Below are 13,855 nucleotides of genomic sequence, written 5' to 3' on the forward strand. Positions count from 1 at the left end.
ACAAATAACCATCAACTGTTTTCTAACCTAGGCATTGGGGACCCAGCTGTGAACACAGAGTGAAAGAAGGTACCATTTTTATACATCTATTGGACCTTCATTGGTTTTCTTTAAAGCAGCCGTTTTATGAAACTAAATACCATCTATTTTTCCCACCTCAGACTCTTCTGAGATTGCTTCCTAAGGAACAAACAAGGCCTACTGGACATCCAGCACCACTGAGCCTCCCAGTGGCTGCAAATCTTTTTCACATCCCTTCTCTCAATGATTCTTGATCAAATACAAACACCACTGTGTCTCCAAAGCAAGAGGACCTTACTTCTGTTCCTCTAAACAGATTCAGTCAAGACTGAAAAATGTTCTAGGAGAAATGGCAGCATCATTCTTTTCAGGTTTCTTTTATTCACATGAAAGTCTCACATACTTTGGGCATGTTGTCAGAAGGGGCTAGCCTTTGGGAAAAAGACCTCATGCTGGGAAAGGTCGAGGGTCAGAGAAAGAGAGAAGATTAACTGAGAAGATTAACTGGCCTAGTGGCGCCGACATCGCCGACATCGAGCTCAGGCACATCAGAGATGGAGAGGATGGTGCAGGTTAGGGCAAGGTTCAGATATGTTGCTCACCGTGTCACTACACATCGACTCAATGGCACCCAACAACAGCTTCCAGTTATGAGTTGTTTAACAGAGCTCTGGCGGCACAGTCCACAGAGCTGTGCTCCTAGCCAAAGGTCATGCCTCTCTGGCTGTTTGAATCCACCAGCAGCTCCTGGGAAAGCAAGGTAATTTCCTCCTGTGTGATTTACAGCCTCTGAAAACTTGCTGGAGGGCCAGCTATGAGTTAGTTCCAAATTCACAGCAGGTACATCAACATTGTTTAGAGTCTGCAGGGCAGGCCCAGAAAGGAATGAGTTCTGGGGTCAGGGTGAGGACACAGACAAAGGCTGAGGGAACATGTATGTGGGCTCTGAAGGGTGCAAGGGACAGAAATTCAACCCAAGCTTTCTTGGCCCAAAAGGGAATGGAATGACCTCATGACCAAACCATGGCAGCAGCAGGGCTGGAAGTGAGGGTCCCTAATGTTCTCAGCTGCTTTTCTATCTCTCCTTTTAGCACATCTCTCAGACATGACGATCTGGTCCTATCTTCCAGATACATCTCTGTCATCATACACAAGCACAGGTTCCTTTCCAAGTCTCACCTCCAGAAACCCCAAGAAAAGATGCTCACTGTCCCTGGCCAGAGGAAAAGTGAAGATTTCATCAGGAGAGACTTGTCAGGTTGGCAAAAGAAAGCCAGCAGAGGTAAGAGGGGCATACCAGGGGGAGGGACAAGTGAAAGTGCCAAGCATGAAATACAGGCTGGCAGGAAGGAGGTGAGCCTCAACCTGGATACTAAATGATAGCCAAGTCAAAGGGCCTCTGCCCTTGAGCGTCACTTATAGAATCCCAAAGAGAAGGAGCCCATTTCTTAAGACATTTGAGGACTGCAGGATGGGAGGGGCAGCTGGTCATCTCCAGATCCAGGCCATGGCCTCCTAACTTCTACAAGCCCAGCCTGTGCAGCCCCTCTGGGTCTATTTCCATGATGACCTATGCAGTCTCCTTCAGACGACCCATACCCACTCACTCCACCCATCCTTCTTTCCACACCTTTGTCTTACACTTAGAGTGACTTAGTCCTGTTCAAGCATTTCCAGGACAAGAAAACCACACAGCCCAGGCCAGAAGGCTTCTACTTCATCCAGCCACAATTATGCCAACCAGGCTTGCCAAAGCCCTCCTCATCTCTGCAACCTGGTGAGCCAAAAGCACAAGGAAGACTCTTCAGAATCTGGCACTCCCCATCCAATGCCTGAAAACTCAGTGTGGCTGCCAGATCTCAGTACCTCATATAAGTTTCCAGAATGATCTGGATGGGGGTAGGACTGGGCACTAAGCCACTGCCTTCCAGCCCACCCCTTGCTTTCCAGCCCACAATCATGGACCTTTGAAAATTATTATGCCAGTCCCAGTCTCTAGCTTCCATATCCCAACAAATGTCCTTTTAGGACACATCCAAGTTTCACTTGGATGCTTCTCCATAGACAGAAAGCTCCCTTTCTCAAGATGTAGGCATCTTCTTGGGATCTTATTTAGCTGAAACCTTGGCTTCTGACAGCCCACATTTTGTTGTTGTTGTTGTTGTTATGTGCTGTCAAATCACTTGCGACTCAGCAATCCTATGTACAACAGCTCTGAACCCTGCTCTATCCTGTGCCAACATTATTGTTTCTGACACACCTACCCTTATTACTCCAGTCACCGAATAAATCCATCTCATCGAGGGTCTTCCTCTCTAGCGCTGTCCCTTCATCCTTCCAAGCATGACGTCCTTCTCCAAGGACTGGTCCCTTCTTGCAACATGTCCAAAGTATGTCAGACAAAGCCTCAGAATCCTTGCCTCCAAGGAGGAGACTGGTTTCACCCTCTCTAGGATGAACCTGTTTGTTCTCCTGGCAGTCCATGGTATATTCAATACTTTTCTCTAGCACCACAGCTCAAAGGCATTAATTCTCTTTCTGTCATCCCTAGTCATTGTAAAATGTTATTATCTTGCTAGTATTAATAAAGGGAGCTCTGGTGGCCTAGTGGCTTGCCACTAATTCTATACATATACTGTCTTTTTTAATCTTTCCAACAACCCGTTGATGTCAACACTATTATTAGGACCATTTTACGATTGAGAAAATAGAGGTTCTGAATAGTTAAATGGCTTGTCCAAAGTCACCCAACACTACAATGCAGCTCAGTTCTGGTGGCTCTTAACTACCATGCTACACTAACATTGGGTCACCCCAGGGTCTGCTTCTATCACTGGGGGCCACACGAATCAAGAAATTTATACTTTCATGGTCCCAACTCCAAACCTGTGGGCATCAGATCTGGTCTGCCCACACAGAGCCAGCAGGAGCCTCACTTTGTGCAAAACAACCATCCCATGGAAGGCACTGCACCTCCTTCCAAGGGAGGTGAGAACAGAAGAGCTGCCACATCTCATAAAAGGAACTGACGCCCCTTACTCCCTGCAGGGTGTCTCCCAACCTGAAAGGACCCTTTCTCCCACCCCCACACACTGCCCACATCTCATCCTCAGCCCCCCTCTACCAGAAGTAATCCAGATTCCTAGGAGCCCTGGGTCTGATTCAACCTCCACACCCTCGGGCCTCTCCCCAGAGAAGGTTAAGGAATCTAGCCTTTCCCCCACCAAATGAACTGCAGGACACAAGAACCAGACCCAAGCGTTGAAATACACAATGTGGGAAACAAATCCGTGACTGCAGATTCCACCAACTTCCTCCTCCACCTCCAAGACCAAGGGCAGGATGTCACAACAAATTGTCCTCGTCCCTTCTTTTGCATTAAGCCTGGATAACCACAGGTACTTTGGTTCCAGATCTGAGAGCTTCCCCCTGGGAAGAGGATAGGAAGGCGGGTGGTCATGACCGTAGGAGACAGGATGGACCGGCCTTTTCTTCACCAAACCTCAGTTTCCCTGGCTCCGTCTCCTCCTAGCTTGGCCCCTCTGCGGTTCAGGAAACCAGGCACCACGGAGGGCAGACAGACTGGCAGCAGAACACGCTGGCTCTGTCTCCTCACTAAATTATCCTCATTTCTCAATTTATGAGATATTTATATTTCTGAAAAGTGGGGGTTAATTTTAAACCACTAAAATCAAATCAAATGTCTGTATAAAGGGGGGAAAACCCTCAGGAAATCATTTCAGTGGACTGAAAAAAAAATCAAGTATATCTGTTTCTACTCACACCTTATTCTCTTAGAAACAGAAAATAAATAGGAAAGATATCTTAGAAGGGAGCTCTGATGGCTTGGTGGTAAGGGGTTGTATTGTGTACCCAAAGTCTTGCGGTTCAAATCCACCAGCTGCTCCATGGAAGACAGATATTCAATCTCCTGCTGTATGATTTACTGCCTATGAAAATCCTCTGAAGGGTCAGCTATAAGTTGTTTCCAACTTGTAATATGCAACAACGTCTCTTACAAAGACTCTTCATGCAACAAACAAGGTGATTCCATTCAACCAAGCCATGCAGCACAGCACAGCCTAACAATCAGATTCTCCACATGGAAACTCTCCAATAGTCAGGTTTTGTCACTTTTGTGTATTCTACGCTAAACCGAAAACTCCTTGAGGGGACTCCAACCCCTGGTGACCCCTGGGGTATAGAGCAGAAGTGTTGTGTAGGTTTTCTTGGCTGGAATCTTAACTGAAGCAGATCAGGAGGGACAGGGCTCCTCTTCCTTCCCTTTCTGAGACCAGCTTAGCCAGGGTCACTGTCCCCAAGGAAGAAGAAGCAGAGTTAGCCACCTCCCACCTGCTCATCCCACCATCTCCCAAGGACAGAACATTCTCCAGTCTGAACATGTGCTGGAAATTCCATCATAAGAGCTTGATTCCCTGGTGACAGTGGGTGAGCTGTGCCATGTCTGAGTCTGCGCTTTTAATCTTTAATTGTTCTACTGTCAGGAAGTGAACAAAACCCTTAGCAGCCAGAGCAATGCTGGGTCTTGATTAGAAACAGCTCCCGTCCCAGGCGTACCTACAGGGGTGACCTCAGGCACATTACCCCCCAGCCACAGTCAGTTGCTGATCTGTCTCCACCCCGCATCACCTGCTGGAACCCCAGAGCAACAGCTCCCATCCTTCCACCATCACCGAGCTCTGACTCCAGCTACCATTGAACTTCATCAAGTGCTCCATCTCTGGCCTTCCCGCCATCAATCCCATCTTCAAGCCTCCAGACCCTTCTCAGCACATGGACTGCTTGGTCCGCAAGCATAATCATGTTCTCACAAAGACCCACAACTCTCACTCACTTTACCTCCTTCCTGCTCTCCTAAAGATGCCTCTATCCTGGTTCAATCCACCACCCACCTATTCCCTGTCTGCTGCAGATGGAGAAATACACGGTCCCTTGGCCTTGTGCTCAAGACTGCCGCTCATTCACTTGCTTGAGGACAGAATTCTGTGCTCATATCCCTCTCTCCAGCATCACCATCCTCCCCTTCTCTCCTGATTCATCCTTACCCACAATCCAGCACCCTGGAGCCTCCGATCTTTGAGTCCCCATATTCCTTCCTCCCACATCTATCTCTGCTTCCTTCCACAGCAGACTTGTCTAAAGTCACAGCGTTCACTTGCACATTTTAGCATCTCTCCTCTACCCAACCCAGAAGGGTTTCTAAAAGCTACCACTTTCCTGAAGCTGTCCTTTGTCAGGATCACCCTCCACATGGCCAAAGCCTGTGATCCTTTCTTTATCTTGCTAGCCCCAGGCTCCAACAGGCATTCTCCTGACACCACAGTTCTAGGTATGCCTGGAGACGGCTCCCAACTATCACCTTGGCTTTGACCTCACATGAAAAAGACAGCTGTTGCTGACTGCAACTCAGAAGGACCTTGTGTGTGAGAGAGTAGAGCTACGCCTCAAAGGGTTTTCAGCGGGGGAATTTTCAGAAGCAGGTCACCAGGGTTTTTCTTCTCCAATGTCTCCCCAGTGGACTTGAACCTCCAATCTTCTGTGGAGGAGTCGAATGTGTTATTCATTTGTGCCATCCAGGGATTCTCAACTCCAAGTATGATTTCACAATAATTACATATGATTTTACAGCAGTACTGACACAGAACTCTGCCAGGAACCCTGGATCTCCACTGAGCACCACAAACTTGCAGAGTTTGGCTCCCAGACCTATTTCTCCCGTCTCCTCCATTTCAATAGACAGTATCACTTCCCAGCTCATCCAGCCAGCAACCGAGAGGAGGGCAGGGCAGGTCTGAGATTTTCAAGGCCTCACATGGCTTTGTCACAAGTCAGTAAACACTTGAGCAGTACTAAGACTTGGTTCATTACAAACATGAGGGAGCAGCTCCATCCACACATCCTCAGAGCCTGGGACCACCTCCCCTCCTACCAGGACAACTAACACGGTGAGGAACCCTCTCCCCCTCAGCCTCACTCAATACAGTTTTATGTTTTGTTTTGTTTTTTATGAAGGATCTATTGCAGGCTGTGACGTGAGCAGGGACAATAAAGAAGGACCAACCTCTACTCTCAAGAAAGTGAAGCCAGGCAATCAGATGTAGCAAGTGAGAGCACATGGAGCATGAGAGGTGCAAACATGTGTGACTATTTTTAGAAAGAGGAAGGCCATGGGCAGACCAGGAAGACTTCATGGAGGAGGCGGCCTGAGCTGGGCATTGGAACAGTCAGGGTCTCTGAACTCCATATATACACCATGCTGATAAACTCAAAGGATGCAAAGCAAAGCATATATACTCTGATATGCAAAAATGGCATATATGTGGAGAAGGCACACTTGTGAAGATGGCACGCATGTATGCGTAACATACAACGATTACATATGTGCACAAGAGATGCTCATGGATATGATACATGAAGATGACACACATCCATAATATAGGGCACACCTGTGGATATAACACACCTGTAGGTCAGGATTACATGTATACATGAACAGTAGTAATGCACGTGCGTGGAGAAAATGCACATTTGTGGAGATTACTCGTGGACAGAAACCCGCATACAGACACATATTCATAGAGATAATAGACATACTAGATGACGCCACCCACACAGAGATGGCATACACACCCACACAGAGTATGACACATGCACATGGCAACAACAGAGACGCATGGAGAAGGCATATGTGTGGGGATGGTATTCATGTACGGAGATGAGAGACACACGGGCAAATGGCATTCAGCAGGGAGAGGATGCAGCCTGAGGTGGCATGCATGTATGCAGAAAACACATGGAAATGACACATATGTGTGGGGAGGACACACATGTACAGAAACAACCTACACACCAAGACACAACACACACCCACAGAAAACAGACACGCAGGAGGATGAGACACTCGTGGAACTCACACATATGCATGGGGATGCCACGTTGGGAAGTGACACATGTGGAAACAACAGTCACTTACATGGGCTAGCACACACGCATGTAAATGACATGCACACACAGGGAGATGGGGCCGAGAAGCAGGGAGATGACACAGCACGCACGAGGCCCCGCTGCCTGCTTCCATAGAAGCATGAGTCAGTCAGTGTGCTCAGAGGGAGGCCTGTGATGTAGAGATTCCCGATAATTCAAACCTGATGTGAGAGCGCGGAGCTATGGGAGTCTTGCTGGAGGCCGGCGCTGCTAAGGCCTCGGCCCAGCCGGGGAAAGTCTAGAAGCTGATTAACGTGGAGCCAAAGCCTTGGGGAGAGACAGGAGGCAGGAGTGCCGGGAGGACGGAGAACTGCCAGGCTGGCCCTGCACTGGCATGCCGCAGCACACCCCACCCGGGTTCCAGGAGAACTCTGGATCAGGCCAAGCACACGGAGGAAGCAGCAGGAAGCGAAGAGCCTCCACTGGCTGGACAGTTATGTGGGATGGCCAATGGCCACAGGCTCCAGGCTCATGACCACTTGGGGCCACACATCCTTCGAGATACTGCGTGGAAGGCTACTGAGGTTCTTCTGGGTTCATTCCTTTTGCAGCAGGAATCCTTTTCAGGAGAAAAAAGTAATATAATAAGGGTGATAGGTAAACGCAGAGGCCTTTGTAAACCCAGAGTTGTTAGGTTCAAATCCTGGCTCTGCCACTTTCAATACATGTAATCATTTAATGTCACTGCGCTTCAGAAGGAAGACAGCACCTCCTTAGTGGGGTTGCTCCAAGAACACCGTACGCACAGAGCATCTAGAAGGAAGCAGGTGTTACCCAGGTGTTTGTCTTTGCTGGCAACCTAGTGACTCACCAGGGCAGCACGTGGGTCAGTGACAAGCAGCACCAAGGCAAAGTGTGGCCTTAACTCCAGGTTCTACTGTGGTCTGGCTTCTACCTGTTCTCCAATGAAAAGAAATCACCAAGAGAAAACACCAGGGACTGAATCCCGTGGAGGGTTATGTCCTTACTAAGAAACACTGTGGCAGGCTCATCTTAAAGACATCCAGACAGAAGAAGGTAGAGCAAAGTTGTCGGCAGTTTCCTGTTCCATAAACTCTTAAAGGGATCACTGGGTGGTATAAACCATAACACATCCAACTGCTAAACAAAAGGCTGGCAGTTCAAGTCCACTCAGAGGCACCTTAGAAGAAAGCCCTAGAGCAATGCCAGTGAGTCAAAGTCAACTGGATAGTAACTGGGTTTTCAGACTCAGGTATTTTCTAATTGTTCCATCTTTCCCCTAATTTAAAAAAAAAATCCAGTTTTATGCAGTGTAACCACTTTATATAAATCTCTCCCTAAGAAAAAAAATTCCAAAATTTCAAAAAAAGAGACAAATACAACACAACATACTCTCCCTTTGTATCCCCAAATTCTGCCAGCTGGTGTGAGGTGGAGGCAGCTGCACATGGGTTCCGCCCCAAGTAAGGAATCGGGTTATCACCTTACCTTCTTAGCTGCAGTTTCTACATCTGAAAACACAAGCATGTTAGGAGGAGCAAAGGAAACAGTGAACAAAAATGCGCTTCTGGGGACCTTTGAGGGGTGGTGTCTTCCTGTCCTCTTTTCTTTGGGTGGGTTCATCTCTCTGTCAGTTAATGATCCAATACTTAATTCATTACACCACCAAAACCAGAAACACCAATCCCATTGCTACGAAGTTCATGCTGACTCGCAGAGACCCTACAGGGGGCGTAGAGCTGCTTCAAAGGGTTTCAAAGGCTATGAATCGTCACGGAAGCAGAGCTCTTCATAGTTCTCATGAGGGTAGCAGATGAGTTTGAACTGCTGGCCTTTCAGTTAGCAGCCTAAGACTTACCTCACTGTGCCACCAGGGCTTTTTCTTAAACAACGGGATAGAGATGAGATCAAGGTTGTTAACAGTTACAGCTTGCTCTGCTCCACAATCAACATTCTTGGCAATCAGGAAATCAAAAGACAAATTGCATTAGGAAAATCTGCTGTCAGTGACCTCTCCAGAGAACTGGGAAGCAAAGATGTCAGTCTAGAGACTAAGGTGTGCCTGATCCAGGCCATGGTCTTCGCAATTACTTGCTATGTATCAGAGAACTGGACAGTGATTAAGAATGACAGAAGAAGAATGGATACTTTTAAGTTGTGGTGCTGGAGAAGAGTCTTGCAATACCATGGACTGCCAAGAAAACAAATAGGTCTGTCTTAGAGAGGATGAAACCAAGTTTCTCCTTAGAGGCTAAGATTTTGAAGCTTCATCTCACTTACTTTGGGCACATGGCCAGGAGGGACCAGTCCTTGGAGAAGGACCTCATGCTTGGAAGGGTGGAGGGACAGCACAGGAGAGGAAGACCCCAGATGAGATGGATTGATGCAGTGACTAGGGCAATGGGAGTAGGTGTGTTACAGTCAGTGAGACTGGCTCAGTCCAGGGAAGGCTTCAGAGCTGTTGTACAAATAGTCAGTATAAATCGCAGGTGACTCAATAGCACATAACAACAACAATACTGTTGTGTACCATCAAGTCAGAACCAATTCATAGCTGATGCTCCAGCAGGTTTTCAGAGGCTGTAAATAGTACAGGAAGAGACTGGCCATCTTTCTCCTCCAGAGTAGCTGATGGATTAGAACCATGAGCCTTTGGGTTGGCAGCACAACTTTTTACCATTAAGCCACAAGAGGAACTTTTAAAAAAAAAGAGAGAGAAAGATACTTTTTACTCCTTTCTAGATCAATAATCAATGCCCTTGGTATAAAGCAATCAGGAAATCAATAAAAATATTTGCATTGAGAAAGTCTGCTGGTAGAGATCTCTCAAAAATGCTAACGAGCAATGATGTCAGTTTGAAGACTAAGGGACGCCTGATTCAGGCCATGGTCTTCATAATCGCCTGAGATGCATCAGAGAGTTGGACAATGAATAGGGATGACAGAAGAATTGATGCCTTTGAATTGTGATGCTGGAGAAAAGTACTGAATGTCCCATGGACTGCCAAAAGAACAAATAGATACATCTTAGAGAAGGTGCAGGCAAACTGCTCCTTAGAGGACGGCTAGGCTTTGTCTTTCATACTATGGACACATAACCATGTGAGGCTATTCCATGGAAAGGGACCTCAAGGCTTGGAAAGATGGTGGGTCAGCGAAGGACAGGAAGCCCCTCAACAAGATGGATTGACACAGCGATTTCAGCAATAGGCTCAGGTATGTTGGAGATGATGGGAATGGCATAGGATAGGGCAAGGGTCAGGTCAGCTGTTCACAGGGTCACTGAGTGGTGCCTGACTCGAAGGCACCTAACGACATCTCCCCTCCCTCCCAGAGGCAGTGGCCCAGGACAGCAGGGCCTCCTGCTGCAGGTGCTCAGAGACACGCTTCGGCCACAAACCCCCCCACCCTGAGCTCAGCCAGAGTCCAGGCAGCTCTTGGCAGACCTGCAGCCACTCCTCAGTTTCCACTCCTCAGTGCCCAGAGCCACGCGGCTCCAAAGGCTTTCCCTCTGTTACCAACACTCCAGGCCACCAGGCTCGGGGCTGGAAGGCTACTTGGCCCCAAGTCCTGGCTGAGGTCAGTGGCTTCAGGACAAAGAGACAGGAAACAGCTCTTGAGCGCCAGGAGGCAGTGCAGGCTGCCAGGCCCGAGCTGAGAGGCAGCTTCTGAACTGAGGAAGACACTGCAGTTGGAACCAATCACTCAGATGCAATGAGCAGACAGCAGAAGCACACAGGGAAGAGGGGCCTCTAGCCCTCCCATGACTGAAGGCAGTCCAAGAGAGGGCCCCAGGGCCCAGGTCCAGCCAGATCCCCCCTGCAGAGGCCATTTCACACAATTCCTAAGCATCTTGGCCTGGAGACACTGACGTGGCTTTCAAACTTTCCTTCTTCAAATCAGATCAAGCAGGTCAGATGCTCTGTATGGGTCTGACCCAGGGCAAGTCTGTACTGAGAGGTAAATGAGGGATGTGAAGGAATGGGATCCTGGAGAGCTCCCCTCGGAAGGTCTGAAGTTGGAGAAGCACAAGAGAAAGAAAACACAGTATATGGGAATGATCACACGAAACGCAATGTGAATGGAGGAATTTATGAAGCACAGTGTACATGAATGAAACACAAGGTATGTGAATTTTGTATGCAAAGCAACCAAAATTGTTTTTAGTAAGAAAAATATAGAACAAAGCAGAATAGATCAGCTTCCGACTCATGTCACATGCTTACATATGGTTCTGTCATTTAGCTTGAGATTAAAAACCCTGATGGCACAGAAGTTAAAAGCTCAGCTGTGACCCAAAAGGTCAGTAGTTCAAGCATATCAACCACTCTATAGGAGAAAAAAATGTGGCAGTGTGTTTCCATAAAGCCAAACAGCCTTGGAAACCCCAGGGGCATTTCTACTCCATGTTACAAGGTTGTTATAAGTCAGAATCAACTCAACATCAGTGGGCTTGGTTTGAGGGTTTCTGTGTTCTGGGTTTTGTTTGTTTGGTTATTTTTTGGGTTTTTTGTTTGCTTATTTGCCAATGTAAATGGTTAATGTGCTGAGCTACTAACCAAAAAGGTCGATAATTAAAATCTACAAATGAAAAGACTTGGCAATCTGCTTCTCACTGTCCTGAAGTCAATTCTGACTTAGAGTGACCTACTATTGGGTCTCCAAAGCTGGAAATCTTTAGGAGAGAAGACTGCCCATCTTCCTCTCCATGAGCGTTGCTGGATTCAAATTGCTGATCTTTCGATAAACAGCGCAACGTGTAAAGTACCACACCACCGAGACTCCTTTTCTTCTGAGAGACTTAAGAGGGCACAGCTCCGTTCTGACACATGCAGGGTGTCCAGGAGTCTCAACCAACTGTACAGCACCTGGCAACTGGTAAACCTTGGCCTGCAACACCATACACTTTTCCCCCATTCATCAGAAAATTCTTAAATAAGCCCTGTTCTCAATGCTGAGCAATTCTGCCTCCTGGGGAGCTAGTGTTCTGTTGAAAGGTGAGTCTGACAAAAAATGAGTAGAAGCTCAGTGTGCCACCAAGAAAAACTAAACAGGAAAAGGAAGGGAACTGGAGGTTGACATCTTAAATGTCTAAAGTCAGGGACTAGATGAATTCCTGCAGTGAGTGAGGCAAGATGAAAATCTGCCGCCCCCACGCCATCCCCTAGGGCTAAGATGTCACATGAAGGTGGCATTTGGACAAAGGCTTGAAGGTGAGGGGTAACAAGTCCTGAATTGTCTCAGATCCAGGGGAGGCGTCAGGAGTGGGGCAGTGAGGAAGGATGATTGCCAGGGCCTGGTCGGCTTCTGCCCAAGCGAGGTAGGGACCTCTGGAGGCTGCGGAGCAGGAGAATCACAAGGTGACTTGGATTCTAACAGGACTGTTGAGACAGCGGAGTGGATCAGTCAATGCAGCATGTGTACCACTACCGCCTGTCAGCTGAGGCTGGCATATTGCTAAGATATTGAGCAGATTTCAGCCAAGTTTACAGAATAATATAGACTAGGAAGAAAGGTCTGGTTATCTACTTTTGAAATCAATCTACAAAAATATATGAATCACAAGGGTCTGATACCCAACCAAGCATGGGTATGGCCTGGGACTAGACAGCTCTCTGTTCCATTGCACAGGAGGTCACTGTGAGTTTGAGTTATTTGGCAGCAGCTAATAATAACCAGAAGCGAGGAGAGGAAATTGAAAAGGTCTAGCCTCAGAACCCTCAGATGGAATCGACCTACCCAATGTCCTACAGTGGATTTCTAGCGTCAAAGAGCAAGACAATGGATTTATCTTATGTAAAATCACCTACTTTACAGTATTGCATCGTAGTAGACTAGGAAACTTAGGCAATCAGCAACAAAACCTCCAGCCCTGTCTACTCCATCCACTGCCCCACATGTCACAGGCTCCCCTCCTTTGCTCCAGCTGTGAGCTCCCCAGAACGCCCCTGGCTCAGCTCAGCCAGCCAGAGCGGCTCTCGCATCTGTTTCCAGCGCTCCCCTTCCAGGTCTGTCTGCCCATCTTCTAGCCAGGAGCAGCAGGAGGACAAGCACTCCTCTGAGCCCTGGGATAGCCTTCCGAACAAAGCCACCTTAAAGCAATAGCTGCTGGGTCAAACCTCCAGCACCAAACTCCCTTAGAGATTTGCTTTCCAACAAAATGTGGTGGCCGATTAGGGGCAGCGTGCTTACCCAGTCTCCCCTTCTAGGGAACATGAATTATGAGGTGACAAAGATCAAAGTCTCAGCATGTCCAGACCAGTGGCTTGCCAGACTTCTGAGCACAGGCTCCTGCCAGCTTTGAGCGGCAGACAGGAATCTAGGTTGTGGGCTCTAAGTGGCCCTACTCAGGTGGGAGGGGGGTCTTTTCTGTTCAGATCAAAGACATAAATATTTGGTGGACAAAAGTGCAACAGCTGACAAAAGGGCTTCAAGAAATACACTTGCAAAAGAGTTTCACTGAGGTCTGACTATATCCTGACAAATCACCTCACCTTCAGCTTAGTCTCTGCTGGGGACTCCTGTTGCCCTGTCAGCTACATACTGAAAGCAGAGGGAAATCAGACACCTGGGGAGCTTTTGTTTTGATGCTTTATGACAAGTCATCTGTACATAACAGTACTCCACCCCAAATATTTTGAAAATTGAAAAAGTAGCGACAATGTGACGTGGGACATGTGACAAAAGGTTCTCTTTGACTTTCAATTCCCACTAACTGTTCATTGGGGTTTTAAGTTAGCTTCCAAGTTTTAGAGATAAGAATGACAAGCAAAAGCTGAGCATATCCAAAAACTCCATGAGTGAAGTCTTTTCTCTCTCATTCTCAAACACACACACACACACACACACACACACACACACACACACA

General features: G+C 47.6%; 1 protein-coding gene across 1 annotated transcript in view; it reads right to left on the minus strand.

Annotated features, from left to right (window-relative positions):
• ADAMTS14 (ADAM metallopeptidase with thrombospondin type 1 motif, 14) overlaps positions 1–13,855 on the minus strand; it is a 96,643-nt gene that overhangs the window by 66,646 nt on the left and 16,142 nt on the right. The window lies entirely within an intron of this gene.

The sequence above is a fragment of the Elephantulus edwardii genome, unplaced genomic scaffold (genome assembly GCF_000299155.1).
Source record: "Elephantulus edwardii isolate Elephantulus edwardi_28Jun2011 unplaced genomic scaffold, EleEdw1.0 scaffold00074, whole genome shotgun sequence".
NCBI classification, from domain to species: Eukaryota; Metazoa; Chordata; class Mammalia; order Macroscelidea; family Macroscelididae; genus Elephantulus; species Elephantulus edwardii.